Source organism: Danio rerio, chromosome 6 (genome assembly GCF_052040795.2).
Source record: "Danio rerio strain M-AB ecotype USA chromosome 6, GRCz13ab, whole genome shotgun sequence".
In the NCBI taxonomy this organism is placed as follows: Eukaryota; Metazoa; Chordata; class Actinopteri; order Cypriniformes; family Danionidae; genus Danio; species Danio rerio.
The window spans coordinates 27,123,795-27,137,773 of NC_141026.1; the positions used below are offsets into that span (position 1 = coordinate 27,123,795).

Below are 13,979 nucleotides of genomic sequence, written 5' to 3' on the forward strand. Positions count from 1 at the left end.
GGAAGTAGGATGTAGTAGAACATTTCTTGCACATAGCAAAAAAAAAAAAAAAAAGTAGGAATGAAAATAGCATTATCAGACAGTGAATATCCTTTCCAGTTTTGCGATGAATAATAAGCGCAAATTCAACACAGCCTCTTTGGAAATGTACTTTTACATTGGAAACCACAAAAACAATGTACTTTAACAAATGTTTGACTGCAGTTTCTTGGTAAAATTAACTCATAGCGGGCGAAGCAGTGGTGCAGTAGGTAGTGCTGTCGCCTCACAGCAAGAAGGTCGCTGGGTTGCTGGTTCGAGCCTCAGCTCAGTTGGTGTTTCTGTGTGGAGTTTGCATGTTCTCCCTGCGTTCGCGTGGGTATCCTCCGGGTGCTCCGGTTTTCTCCACAGTCCAAAGACATGTGGTACAGGTGAATTGGGTAGGCTAAATTGTCCGTAGAGTGTGTGTGGATGTTTCTCAGAAATGGGTTGCGCCTGGAAGGGCATCTGCTGCGTAAAAATTGTGCTGGATAAGTTGTTGGTTCATTCCGCTGTGGCGACCCCGGATTAATAAAGGGACTAAGCTGACAAGAAATGAATGAATTAACTCATAGCATGATGCTAAAAATATTTTTCCTTTTCACACTAATGATATTCATGGGCCATTTTATTGATAATAATCTGTTATTTTCATGCAGCTCTTTGCAGAACACCAAATAAATATTACAAAACATCTGTCTCTGATTTGTAAAGGAATGTTTGTCTCACAGTAAAAAAAGTCACAGGCTCGAACCTTGGCTGGGTCAGTTGGCATTTCTGTGTGGAGTTTGTATGTTCTCCCCATGTGCTCGGGTGCTTTGGTTTCCCCCACAAATCCAAAGACATGCGGTATAGGTGAATTTGTTGAGCTAAATAGTTTGTAGTATATGTGTGTGAATGGCAGTGTATGTGTGTTTTCCAGTGATGGGTTGCAGCTGGAAGGGCATCCGCTGTGTGAAACATATGCTGGATAAGTTGGCAGTTCATTCCACTGTGGCGACCCCAGATTAATAAAGGGACTAAGCCGAAAAGAAAATGAATAAATGTTTGTCTCACCTCTCCATCTCCATATAGACCATGGTTCCAGCATGGTCAGTTTGCTTGGTAGCCACTTTGTACTGTGTTGTACTTGTGATTAAGAGTACTCGGGTTTGAGTCTGGCGTAGTATAAATCCACAAAAGAGATAAGACTTTGTGAAAAATTAAGATAAATTATGTGGTCACAGTGCACTTTTCTCTTACATTTGCTTTTGAAAACATTATTGGTTAAGTTTATGGAAAGGTTTTTGTCAGTGTTTTGTTAGGTGACCTGTATGACAAGCCCTGCCTTCTCATGGACATGTAAAAGACAGACATGTATCTAAAACATACAACAAAACGTACTCTAATGAAAGAATTAATGTTACAACCCATGGTTTACTTTACTTTTATGTACCTATCCCAATTTAGCTTCAGCCTTTGTTTTTTGCAACACCTATGTTATTCAGAAAAATGACCTTGAGGATAACAGATTAGATATTAAATAAGACACGCGGCAAAAAAGTGAAGTGTTTTATATTTCCTTATTAGCTTTTCTTTTAAAAGTGCCCTGTTTGCATCACTTTATAAACCTTGTAGACTGAATTTTCAGGACAGCTTTAAAAAAAAAAAAAGTCTATGCGTGCAGGTAGCTAACGTTGCATAAAAATCATCGGTCCATTTGCATCTTTCAGGATCAGGCTGGAAGCCATTTCTCTCTGACCTCATTCTAATTGAGCATGGCAAAATGCTATTTCCATATGCCTCTCTCGCAAACACTTTCATTTCTGCCTTTTAACAAAGCCTTTTTGTTGGAAAATATGTTACTAATGGCTTATAAATTAATAAGCAGCCAAACTGAAGTTGATTTTTACACAAGGTGATGCAAGACTGGCTGGCGTATCTGTCATTTTATTCCCATTCCAGAATTTTCTGGACGAATGCATTTCCATATCACAGATGCTATAATGCATCTTTTGTCATTTTCTCTCACTAGTGCCGAGGCAGCGGCACTGAATGTCCTGGTGTGATTTACGCTCACAATCCCAGTCATTAATTTTCTATCATTGTGAAAATATGATTCATGTTTTGCGGGCTGTCAGTATTACTTATTTAGACGTTCAGAGGGGAAAACTCAGGCCCTCTACTTAATGGAATATAAAGTTGCAAGGTCTCATTCCCGCGCTAACATTAAACAACAGGAGCTACACATGTGTTAATGTGTGCTCCCAAAGCACCTTAATTCAACTTGAAATTCCTAATGGAACTGACTTTCAGTGCTGGGCTGTCTGAGGTGTGTATAGGAGGGGGGATGCTTAACACGTAAATTCACTTGTCTTTGTCGTCTGTGTTTGTCTGGCAGCTTAACTGCTTTAGTGCTTGTATGTCTGCTGGAAAGTGTCGGCTGATCACAGCACAGCCAGATGCGTCTCCGGACAATGACCTGCTTTTGTTTTTCAAATTTCTTTTTTATATTGTTAAGTTATAGCTATACCTGCAGTGACAACTTTTATATAATATCGAATGTGCTGTTAAGCTATTTTTTAACAGCATCTTAATCAAACTTTAGATGTGACAAATTTATTGAAAATGTGATGCATTATGAACAGTTGACATTAAATATGTTGCATGTTCTATTTAATAGAGTATTTTGCTGAACTTGCTAATAGCTTGAATATGTATTACATTTGTATTCAACATGTCTTGATACAAACAAATAAACAAACAAACACATATATAGATAATATAATTTAAAAATACAGGTAAACATCCCCTTTTTAGATTGTTTTATTAAAAATTCATGTTGAGCTTGAATAATATATATAATTGCATTGATTCATCGTGGTTCTCAGATATAAACCATAAGAGCAAAGCATTTTATTCAAAGTTTTCTTGTATACAGTATGGCATAGGTTTATTTATGTTCATTTTTTTATGTATTTTTTTTTTAATATATATATATATATATATATATATATATATATATATATATATATATATATATATATATATATATATATATATATATATATATATATATATATATATTTGTAGGTAGGCATAGATTATTATTTTATATAAATATTTTTTTTTTCAGGTGCATTAGACCAGGGGCTCATCTCCTGTTTCCAAAATGCATCCCAAACTGCTTGAGAAACGGTTCTATGATAATTGGTGCTGAAAATAAATTTTGTTCAATAAGATTTACTTGTGTTTACCAACTGTATATTCAGTTAAACATTAATTTTATATCTGTAGGTCTACATAAGCTCGAAAAAACAATTTTTGAAATGCGTTTCCATTTGGTGTGAGTTATTAAACACTCTTACCTGTTCTTACTCCTTATTTGTATCTAATACCCCAGTTTGTCACAGGGGCATGAATGAAATGGTCATGAGTGAATGTGAAACTGCGGAACTGCAGTTAAGCCCCGTTTACACTAGTGCATTTTAGTTGTAAAACAGCGTTTTAGAATGAAAATAATCCGCGTTCACACAAGCGTTTCACCCAGCGTTTCTGAACAACTCTCTGTCTACAACAAAACACTGAAAACGCACATCACATGACCACACACACACTCTCTGGTATGCGCTGCAGCCTATCTAGCCAGATGAGAGCTGTGCTCGTAAAAGTGCTCACTATATTTGATAAACGTGATATTTGATTCATCTTGTTGTCTATATCTAACGACATATTTCCTGACTTTGCTCTTTTGAATCTATCACTTGTTCTCAGGTAACGTGTTTTGGCTGAGCGCAAAGTTAATAATTAAAGTAACCATGTACATTCTGTGTATTGACAGATTGCATGCCTTTATTTTCTCTAATGTATTAACTAATTGTACGTAATACTTTTATAATAGCCAATATTGATTATTAAAACTGATATTCAGCAAAAGAGAGGCTATGTTTTGTATTTTATAACCTTATTCACATCATCCTGGATGTGTTGTTTCACTATAGCTTAACGATAAAATGAAAACATGATATAAGGAACTGCTATTTTCATTTTGATATTAACAACTTAACAGACAGCAGAAATGTTGAGGCGACGTGCTGCATATGTGAGCGTCATCTTTACTGTATCCTTATTCATAAGACGAAGCCTTTAACATTTTACCCATCTCCGGTTTCAGATGTCTCCTTTTCCCCCATCCACACTGAGACGGAGCAGCAGCATTTTAGAATGAAAAAGGCGTCTTCAGCCTTTCCAAAAAGTTCTGTTTTTGGCGCTTGAAAACGTAGGCGTATTGTGGACGGAAGACGTAACCGTAGCAAAACTTATACGTTTTCAAATTAAAATGCATTAGTGTAAACGAGGCCCTAGAGTCACCCAAAATTACAGGAAACTCTTACATGAAAGCACTTCACATAAACACCTTAATTATATTATTGTCTATTAAGACAAATAACTAGATTACAGATGTCCATGTAAGCGTAGTCAGTAGTGTCTTCGAAGTAGACTGCTGATTTGATTCAGAAGGGTACTTTTGTTTGTCAGACGGCTCATCGGTTTTGACTTTCATTCCCTTTCATTCATTTTAAAAAGCATCCAGTCCATGTTATTTTTGTATGTTTTACATGAACGCATAAACTTTACAGGTGCCTGAAAGTTAGACGTGGAGCTAACATTAATCAGATTCACTCCAGTGAACTGCATTCAAGTTTGTACGTCACATTTGATGTGGTAATTTCACATTATGGAACGCACATATTCTAAGACTTGTTCTCGCCACCTACAGTGCATTTCGGCCAGGTATACATCTATGCTAAAATATCAAGGTGAAAGCCATCTTAGCTTGCATAGAACAGACCCAGCTTCCTACCCAACTTTGAGAATAGATCCATACATTCATTCATTCATTCATTTTCTTGTCGCCTTAGTCCCTTTATTAACCACAGCGGAGTGAACGCCAACTTATTCAGCACATTTTAATGCAGCGGATGCCCTTCTAGCCACAACCCATCTCTGGGAAACATCCACATACACTACGGACAATTTAGCCTACCCAATTCACCTGTGCTGCATGTCTTTGGACTGTGGGGGAAACCGGAGCACCCGGAGGAAACCCATGCAAACGCAGGGAGAACATGCAAACTCCACACAGAAACGGCAACTGAGCCAAGGTTCGAACCAGCGATCCAGCAACCTTCTTGCTGTGAGGCAACAGCACCACCTACTGCGCCACTGCTTCGCCCCTGAGAAAAGATTAACGGTAATATTTTTTATCACGCAATAAGAGTCTCACGCTAACGCAGCACGTTAATACCGATAACTATTATTTTTTAATTATTATTTTTTTGCTCATTTTGTGCACCTTTTCCCAATGAAATATTTTAGTAATCCACATTATTTGAATTCCTATAATCTAATTAGGTTTTTAAAATGTTTATAATTGGTAATGGAAATTTTATTTCTATACGCCAAATTGCAACTCTAACCTCACTGTCAGGGAGGGAATATTTGACATTACCTATCAAAAGTGAGTAAACACATTGCTTTAAAATTAATAAGCAAAATAATGGTGAACATAATTATATAAAAAAATAAATAAATAAAATAAGTCAACAGTTGCAAGTTACATAGGCTTTACTCACTTTTTAAACACTAACTAACTAATCATTTTGCTGTGTTTATCTGAAGGTGATTTTCTGAAGGGTTTATATTGCATAACATTTTAGTTAGCAATTTTGTTTTTTAATTATATGGTATTGGTTCATTTTATTCATTACAGTAATTCAAAACTATCAAAAAAATGCATTTATGACTCAAGCATTGAGTCACACATCATCTAATTAGTCCTCATCAAATAACACAGATTCAAACACAAAGACTGATGACCATGGACTGAGTCAGAGCTGAATGTCTGGCCGGCCTCGACTGCAGATGACAGCGTCCTTTCCACATGAGTGCACAAGAAAGTGCTGTTCTCTTTGACAACCAAACTTTCTTTCACACTTCATCTTTCACTTTTAAAAAGAAGATGAGGCAAAAGAATGAGTGCTACTTTCCCCATCAGTAGTTCATGTAAAGATGATAACTTAATCCATTTGAGTAAATGAAGCAATTTGAGTACAGTAAAACCAAATAAATGAAGACAACTCAAACCAGCTGAGTACTGTAAAACCCAATAAGTTAAATCAACTCAAACCATTTGAGGAAACCGATTACTACAAATTATTTGAAAAAAAAAAAAAATATATATATATATATGAATACTGTGAACCTAGTCTATTTACGTCAAAGTAATGAGGTATTTAATTAACTCATTACCTTCAACACTGAGTTCAAAACTCTTTTCAAATGAGTATGCCCCCACAGTCCAAAGACACACGGTACAGGTGAATTGGGTAGGCTGAATTATTTGTAGTGTATGAATGAGTGTGAATGGATGTTTCCCAGGGATGGGTTGCAGCTGGAAGGGCATACGCTGCGTAAAACATGTGCTGGATAAGTTGGCGGTTCATTCTGCTGTGGCGACTCCGGATTAATAAAGGGACTAAGCTGAAAAGAAAATGAATGAATAAATGAATGAATGAAGTTACTGTCAAAGTCTGAAAAAGTCCCATAGTTTCTGCTGCTCCTTCAATAGCAAGCGGCAGACGAATCACGCGTTGCAGCGTAGGTTATTGTATCAGAAATAAGCAAAATGCCAGAAACCAACACAGCACTAGTTTGGTTTTACTGTGGTATTGTTGTGAAAAAAAAAAAAAAAAAAAAAAAAAACTTTAATCCTTTATTCCCCTTTGCTGAATCTCCATCTGTAAGTGATTGTCATCTTTGCATCATGATCAGTCCCGTGATCCTCCGCCTCCACTAGTGTCTGAAGGGAAAGCGTGTTCACATTTTACCTGAACTGAAACTACATACGTGGTGATGTACCATGTCAACGTTGATGCAATCAAACAACAGATCCAAACCTAACTCGATTCGTTTATTTGACTCTGAGTCAACTATTTCGCTAAAGAATCAATAGTTTTAAACAAGGTGCACTTTTAGATGAAACCCTCAGCTGGATGTTTTCATTCACTTAGTGCTGTGTTACTTAGTGCTGTCATTTTCAAAAACTTTAATGTTACATGTATTATATAGTCCAAGCAAGAATATTAGTCCAACTTAAACAGTTTTGTTTTTCCAGCACTTAATTTGGCATTTATACAGTGTAGACCAAATATAAACCCTGAACATTTAGTTTCTGATAAGACAAGACACTGACTGACACAGTGTTAATCTGCCCTCAGTCACGCCACTATATAATTAACTTGATGCCACTGCAGAGTTGTGGAAATTAGAAGGTTAATTAGACACAAATGAAAGACATGGATCAGGTTAGCAGATGCTTTAGCGCAATAGCCTTCTTCACCAGGTCCTCATGAGAAAGTGTTAAATCGAATCCTTCGCAAGCTAATACAGACCGACATACCTTCAACGTAATTATTGCTGAACAACTTCATCTGCTTCCTACCAATCCACAAATGGAGATTTGAGTCCAGATTAAATGTCCACTCATGTTAGTTAAATGAAGCTTATACAGCACATCTGAACTAAAGGCATATTTAGCATTGGAGGATCTCAATAATAGATTCCTATTGAGTTGAGAAGGATCCAGTTTTGTTTCACATGAAGGCATAAAGATCTTTAACAACTGTCTGAAGCCGTGTGGACATCAGTGTAAAACCTGGATCGAGACGTGAACTCGATATCATTGACAGAGTCTTCAATTAAGAAGACGTTTTCCAATGTCACATTAGAGTGGGAGTCAATAGCAATCCATCAATAACCTTCTCCTCTATTCACACACACAGTCTGGTGCATGTGGTGACCTGCAGACTCGAGGGGTCACGGACGGTCTGGAGATGATCCAGGGCGAAGGGTCAAGGTTTCATGAGTGTGTGATCTTTTGGAGGTCATCCTGCATACTACATGTCCACCCTGATTGACTCACAAATGGAGAGTCAATAAGGAAATACAGGCATCATCAGCATTGGGAACACATGATGGAGCCCCTGAAGACCCCCCCCCCCTTCTCCATCACAGTCCACAAAAGTTCAGCCCTTTGTCGACTTGTTTGCAGTGATTGTGTCGCTTTCTAAGTCCAGTCCCGGAAGGGCTCGGCCAGCCATGGGGTTACACATTGTTGATTTCTCCTGTTTTTGTCCTATCCTTAAAACCTCTCTAATCCACGAATCTGACCTTGGATTTCAACTGGGGAGCCAGAGGAGGAAAATAATTGGGTTGCTGCTAATAATTGGATTTTCTGCTTCTTTAGCAGAAAAAAAAAAACTTAACCACTGTCCTGACAGGAAGAGTTTGGGGCTGTAAGCCGCTCTTCAGAGGCCTCGGTCGCCACATATAAAATGATTAGCATTCTGTGATATGATTACAGGCTCTGCTTTTAAAATCTAATTTTGAAAAAAAAAAGGTTTATAAAATTCTTTAAGTGTTCTCTCAGTCCTCATTATCGAGACTTTAGACTCCTTTTATGAGGGATTTAAATGGGGGAGAAAGAAAGGTTACCTCAATTACATCTGTTGAAAAGTGGCTTTGCAGGAATTTAAGAGTCAGAAAGAGATATGAAAGAGCAAGAGATGAGAAGATTGGAAGGGAAAACATTATGTGGATTTCTTGAGTTTGTAATCTTGTGGATTTTGAGTGTCGTCAAGTAAAATTAGGTTCTATACTCTTTGAATTGTGCTAAATTTGTTAGGTTGCATAGGGGACATTTTAATTTTTAAATATTATATGTAATTTTTATCTACACTCAAAAAATGATGTTTGCCGTTTGTTCAAACTACTATTTAAAATAAGCTGAAACAACAGGATTCTTGAGTTTTTTGGCAGAACTTAATTGTTTTATGTTCAGTTCACATAAATTTGTAAAAAATTAATAAGTTAACTTAATTCATTCATGTTGTTCTAACTCAAATCAATTGTACGGAAACCAATACATTAATCCACCCTTTACTCAAGAAATATATTTTTGAACTTGTTCTACAATTAAAATGAGCTGAAATAATGCAATTCTTAAGATTTCATTGGGACAACTTATTATTTTTTTTATGTTCATAAATTTGTTAAAAGTGTTGTTTACTTAATGAATTTCTGTAACCCAACCAAAAGTGTTTTAAAAAGCCCCTAAATGACCCGCCCACCCCCAACCACAGTGTTTTGAAAAGCAATCCAGAAAAACTAAAGCCCCCTGATTTTTACCACGCTTTCGGATTTTACCACATTCTCTCTCTGTTAATTACTTGCTTATTTAATTTTTTTAACTTAAGTTTTTTTTGTCTTACCTGCTTTCTGAAACTGTTCTTCACTGGATTCAAACCCCGTTGTCACGGTTAACTCCAATCTGTGTCATAAGTCCATCCGACGTATGTTTTGAGCTACCAGATAAACTGGTAACAGCGGAAAAAGATGTCCATATGGAGGCAAGCGGTCTGGTAAGCAAGAAAAAAAACAGCATCATACTGCCCCGTATCATTTGTTTTAAAGATGAAATCTGGCTACATAATTCACAGTCTCCAGAAATGTATTTAGAGCTACATTTTCAGAATGAGCCTTTGTTGATCCATCCATCCATCCATCCATCCATCCATCCATCCATCCATCCATCCATCTATCCATCTATCTATCTATCTATCTATCTATCTATCTATCTATCTATCTATCTATCTATCTATCTATCTATCTATCTATCTATCTATCTATCTATCTATCTATTGTATGCACGTGCCCTTCAATTACACGACAACAAGGGCATAAAAACTAAGTTTTAAAAACTAAAAGTCATCTTTTAGTACTGTCAAATAACAGTACTATATTCTCAGTGTAAACTAGAATTATTTTTTTTTTTTGTGAAGACATTGATGACAATCATATGTGTTTTACATATATCAGCATATGCATTTGACAACTGAAACAGCAATGGCAGGCACAGACACATATGCTGTTTCTTTGGAATGTGACATTTCCAACTACTTGGCCTGGCATGCATAATGCAGCAATTTTTTTAAAAATGTTTTGCATTTTCTGTGAGCATTTTAATTTTCGGCTACACATGATTCTCTATCAAAAGTGCAAAGACAGTCTTTCCATTTCTTTGTACATTGTTGTAATGTAAATATGACCTTAGTTAGAAACAAAACAAATACTGTATATAATCATAATCCATTATTTAAGTTTACAAAAATCGAATGGTTTCTTTGTGCCATATACTGTAAGTAATGTGTGCCATATAAGTAACTGTGGAATATGTAATAACTAATAATAGAAAATAATTTATAAAAGAGAAATTATTCGAATTTTTATTATTAAGATTCAAATATTATGATTGTTCAAATAAATTAAAATAATAAAGATTCAATTATTAAGAGCATTAGAAAAGTGAGATAAGTAGATTATGTTGACACACTTGCAAAGTGATTGTAAGCCAGTTAGAATGTCGGTAGAATGTCTTTTTAGTAATGATCAAAACAATGTGTTAACTTATTAAGTAAAATACATAAAAAAATGGAATTACAGTATATTGAGATTTAGAGTACAAACAAAATCTAACAAATCTGTTATCATTTTAAGAGTTAACATTAGTTAATGCACTAAATAACAATCAACATTACTGTATGTAACAGCATTTATTAAACTGTGTTATCATTACTTAAACATGCAGCTCTTCCTTTTTAAACAAAGATTACTGGTACTCAGTATTTAGTAATACATTGTCAGAATCAAATTACATAGTGGCTCAGTGGTTAGCACTGTCACCTTACAGCAAGAAAGTTGCTGGTTCGAGTCCTGGCTGGGCAAGTTGGCATTTCTGTGTGGAGTTTGCATGTTCTCACTGTGTTGTCGTGGATTTCCTCTGGGTGCTCTGGTTTCCTCCACAGTCCAAAGACATGCACTATAGATAAATTGAAGAAACTGATTTGGCCATAGTGTATATGTGTATGGGTGTTTCCCAGTACTGGGTTGCAGCTGGAAGGGTATCTGCTGAGTAAAACATATGCTGGATAAGTTGGCAGTTCATTCTGCTGGTGACCCCTGATGAATAAATGGACTAAGCCGAAGGAAATGCTTTAATTAATAGGAATCGTTGGAATGATTAATAGATGCTTTAGAATTAGAGCCTACTAGTTAACAAACTAAAACTTATTGTAAAGTTTTACCAACAATTTTGAAAACCGCATGCAACTACTACTAACACAAAAAATCTTTATAAAACATATTCATTTAAAAAAAAATTTTAATGAAAAAAAGTTTTGTTTTCTTTGTTTATTGCATCTAGCGCAGTTCTATAGAAGCGTTGAATTGTTACAAACATGCACAACATAGTCAGAATCAAGTCTGAAAAGCCACCTTCATAGTTCAAAAGCCCTTGTCCCGTGTTGCTGTTGTATGTGTGTGTTTGGAGTACAGCATGAGCTGCAGTCTGGTAATTAGAGTTTGGCAGGGAGTCCGGGTGACTATGGCAATATGTAATTCTGCTCACCGCATGTGTGTACCTGCCGTGTACTTTGAGTCACATGTGAGACCAAACCTCAGACTGTATCAAAGGAAAGGGTGCGATGTGGCCCTGACTGGCCCTCTGGTTAAGCACACCCAGGAGGCCCTCCTGCGAGTCACCTTGCCAACGTTCCCTTGTGAAGCAACTCAAACCTGTCGACCTGCTGCTTGGACAATGGAGAATTCAAAGGCTCTGGTTTTCGATACAAGTGCTGTGATTCCAAAACAAACACAGAAGCCTCTGCAAATATCAGCGCTCTGGTATCTTCCATCTGTGCACACCTTGGGTACTCAGTGGGATTTTGTTTTACAAATGTTTATGTGTAATAATATTATTATGTTTTCTGTGTGCTGTTTTTTGAAGGCAGATGTTTATTAAAGGCAGATTCTGGTTGAACCAGACCAAAAGGTATAAGATAGAAGTTTGAATTTTTTTAACATAAATTCTGGTTGCATGCTGTTGTTGATTCAATAACAGTACTACAGCATGATAATATGAATAATATTAATATTTTTTCTATCACTACTACTTCTACTTATAATAATAATATTATTAATGATAATATATTTTAAAATGAAAAGTCCAAAAACATTTTGCATTTCAAATTATGTTAACTTCTTTGACTTTTTTAATAATGTTTAATAATTAAAAATGTTTTTAAAATAACTCAATCATTCATTCATTTTCGTTTGGCTTTGTCTCTATTTCAAAGATCGCCACAGCATAATGAACCACCAACTATTACAGCATGTTTTATGCAGCGGATGCCCTTCTCGTTGCAACCCAGTACTAGAAAACACCCATACACACTCATTCACGCACTACAGACAATTTAACTCACCCAATTCTCTTATATAGCGCGTGTCTTTGGACTATGGGGGAAACCAAAGCACCCAGAGGAAACCCACAACAACACAGGGAGAACATGCAAACTCCACACAAAAACGCCAATTGGTTCAGCCGAGACTCAAACCAGTGACCTTATTGCTGTGAGGCGACAGCACTACCTACTGCGCCACTGTGTCGCCCAATAACTAATTAATTAAAATTAAATGAATATTATTAATGAGTAAATCATTTTATTTTCCGCTCATAAACTGATAGACAAGTTAAAAAAAATATCAAAATGTCCAATAAAATCTTTTAGAAAAGTCATTTCAAGTTGGAAAACCTATTATTATTATTATTATTATTATTATTATTATTATTATTATTATTATAACCATGTGGACACCAGACAAGCAGGGTGATTTTGTTTTCCGAAGGTATATTCAATTTGATTTACTTCTTCAGACATGCTTAGGTTGAACCAGATTGAAAGGTATGAAAGTGCAACAGAGCAATATTCAGTTAGTTCAAAAAAGGTCATTTCTTATTTCATTCACACCTTGTTTTATCCCATGCTGTTGTCATTTCAATAACAGTACTTCAGCATGATTATATAAGTGAACTTTACGATTTCTTCATAATTATTATTTGCTTTTTGCTCCATTTACTCCCAGGACGAATGATCAAAGCAACAGAGAATGTTTACAGGAGAATCTGATCAATTTTGCATCCATTTTGCAGCTTGAATGAGAACTCCTGCGCATTCAGCAGTACTTCAGCAGAAGTGAAAAATGGCTTGTGATGGAGGTATAATTGCATGCAAGAGGACACTAAACCCGGCAGTATCACAATAGCCTGGCGAAGGCAGAAGCTGCGGTGTGGAAGTTGAAATGCAGGCAACAGACGATCCTCCCCCCATCAATTTATATATTATTGCATTGTAAAGGTCAAAGCTAAGAAAGCCTCTCAGAGTGACTACAATTACAGATCATTTCTGCAAGAGGCGAAAGAAAAGGAAAGAAAGAGCCTGAACCTTTTGTGCATTTGTTTCAGAAAGCTCTAATCTTGTCATATGGAATAAAGGCAAGCTGGAAACACTTGAGAGTTTATGTAATGAAAAAAACATCAGTCACATTATGGACGCTGAAATTGGTGTGGGGTTTAAAATTGACCTAATTTCCGGGCAAAGGGAAACAGTAAACAGTGTAATACATGTGTGCGCACACATATTTGGATATACGTATGCATGCTCACACATACACATGTATGGTCTGCAATACAAGAGAGCCAAAGGTACAGTACAGTGGATGCAGTACTGTATGTTTTGCTTGGATTGACACATATTCAGGTAAAAAATTTTTTTGATTTTCTGGAAGTTTTGTTTAAAAAAAAATATAATAGACAAACTATTTTATGTTAATAAAAGAACTACTCTGAAGTTTAACAAACCTTTATTAAAAGAAAATTATACAATTATAAATATAACTTAAGAAATTATATGCATGCATATATATATATATATATATATATATATATATATATATATATATATATATATATATATATATATATATATATATATATATATATATATATATATCCTAACTGTAGA

At 35.7% G+C, this 13,979-nt stretch overlaps 1 long non-coding RNA gene across 2 annotated transcripts in view; it reads left to right on the top strand.

Annotated features, from left to right (window-relative positions):
* LOC137490211 (uncharacterized) overlaps window positions 1-13,459 on the top strand; it is a 178,065-nt gene extending 164,606 nt beyond the window's left edge. For both annotated transcript variants that reach the window (XR_015493653.1, XR_015493661.1), the window contains exon 6: window positions 13,109-13,459. This is a non-coding gene — a long non-coding RNA (uncharacterized LOC137490211). The remainder of the gene's footprint in view (window positions 1-13,108) is intronic.
* The last annotated feature ends 520 nt before the right edge of the window (window positions 13,460-13,979 follow it).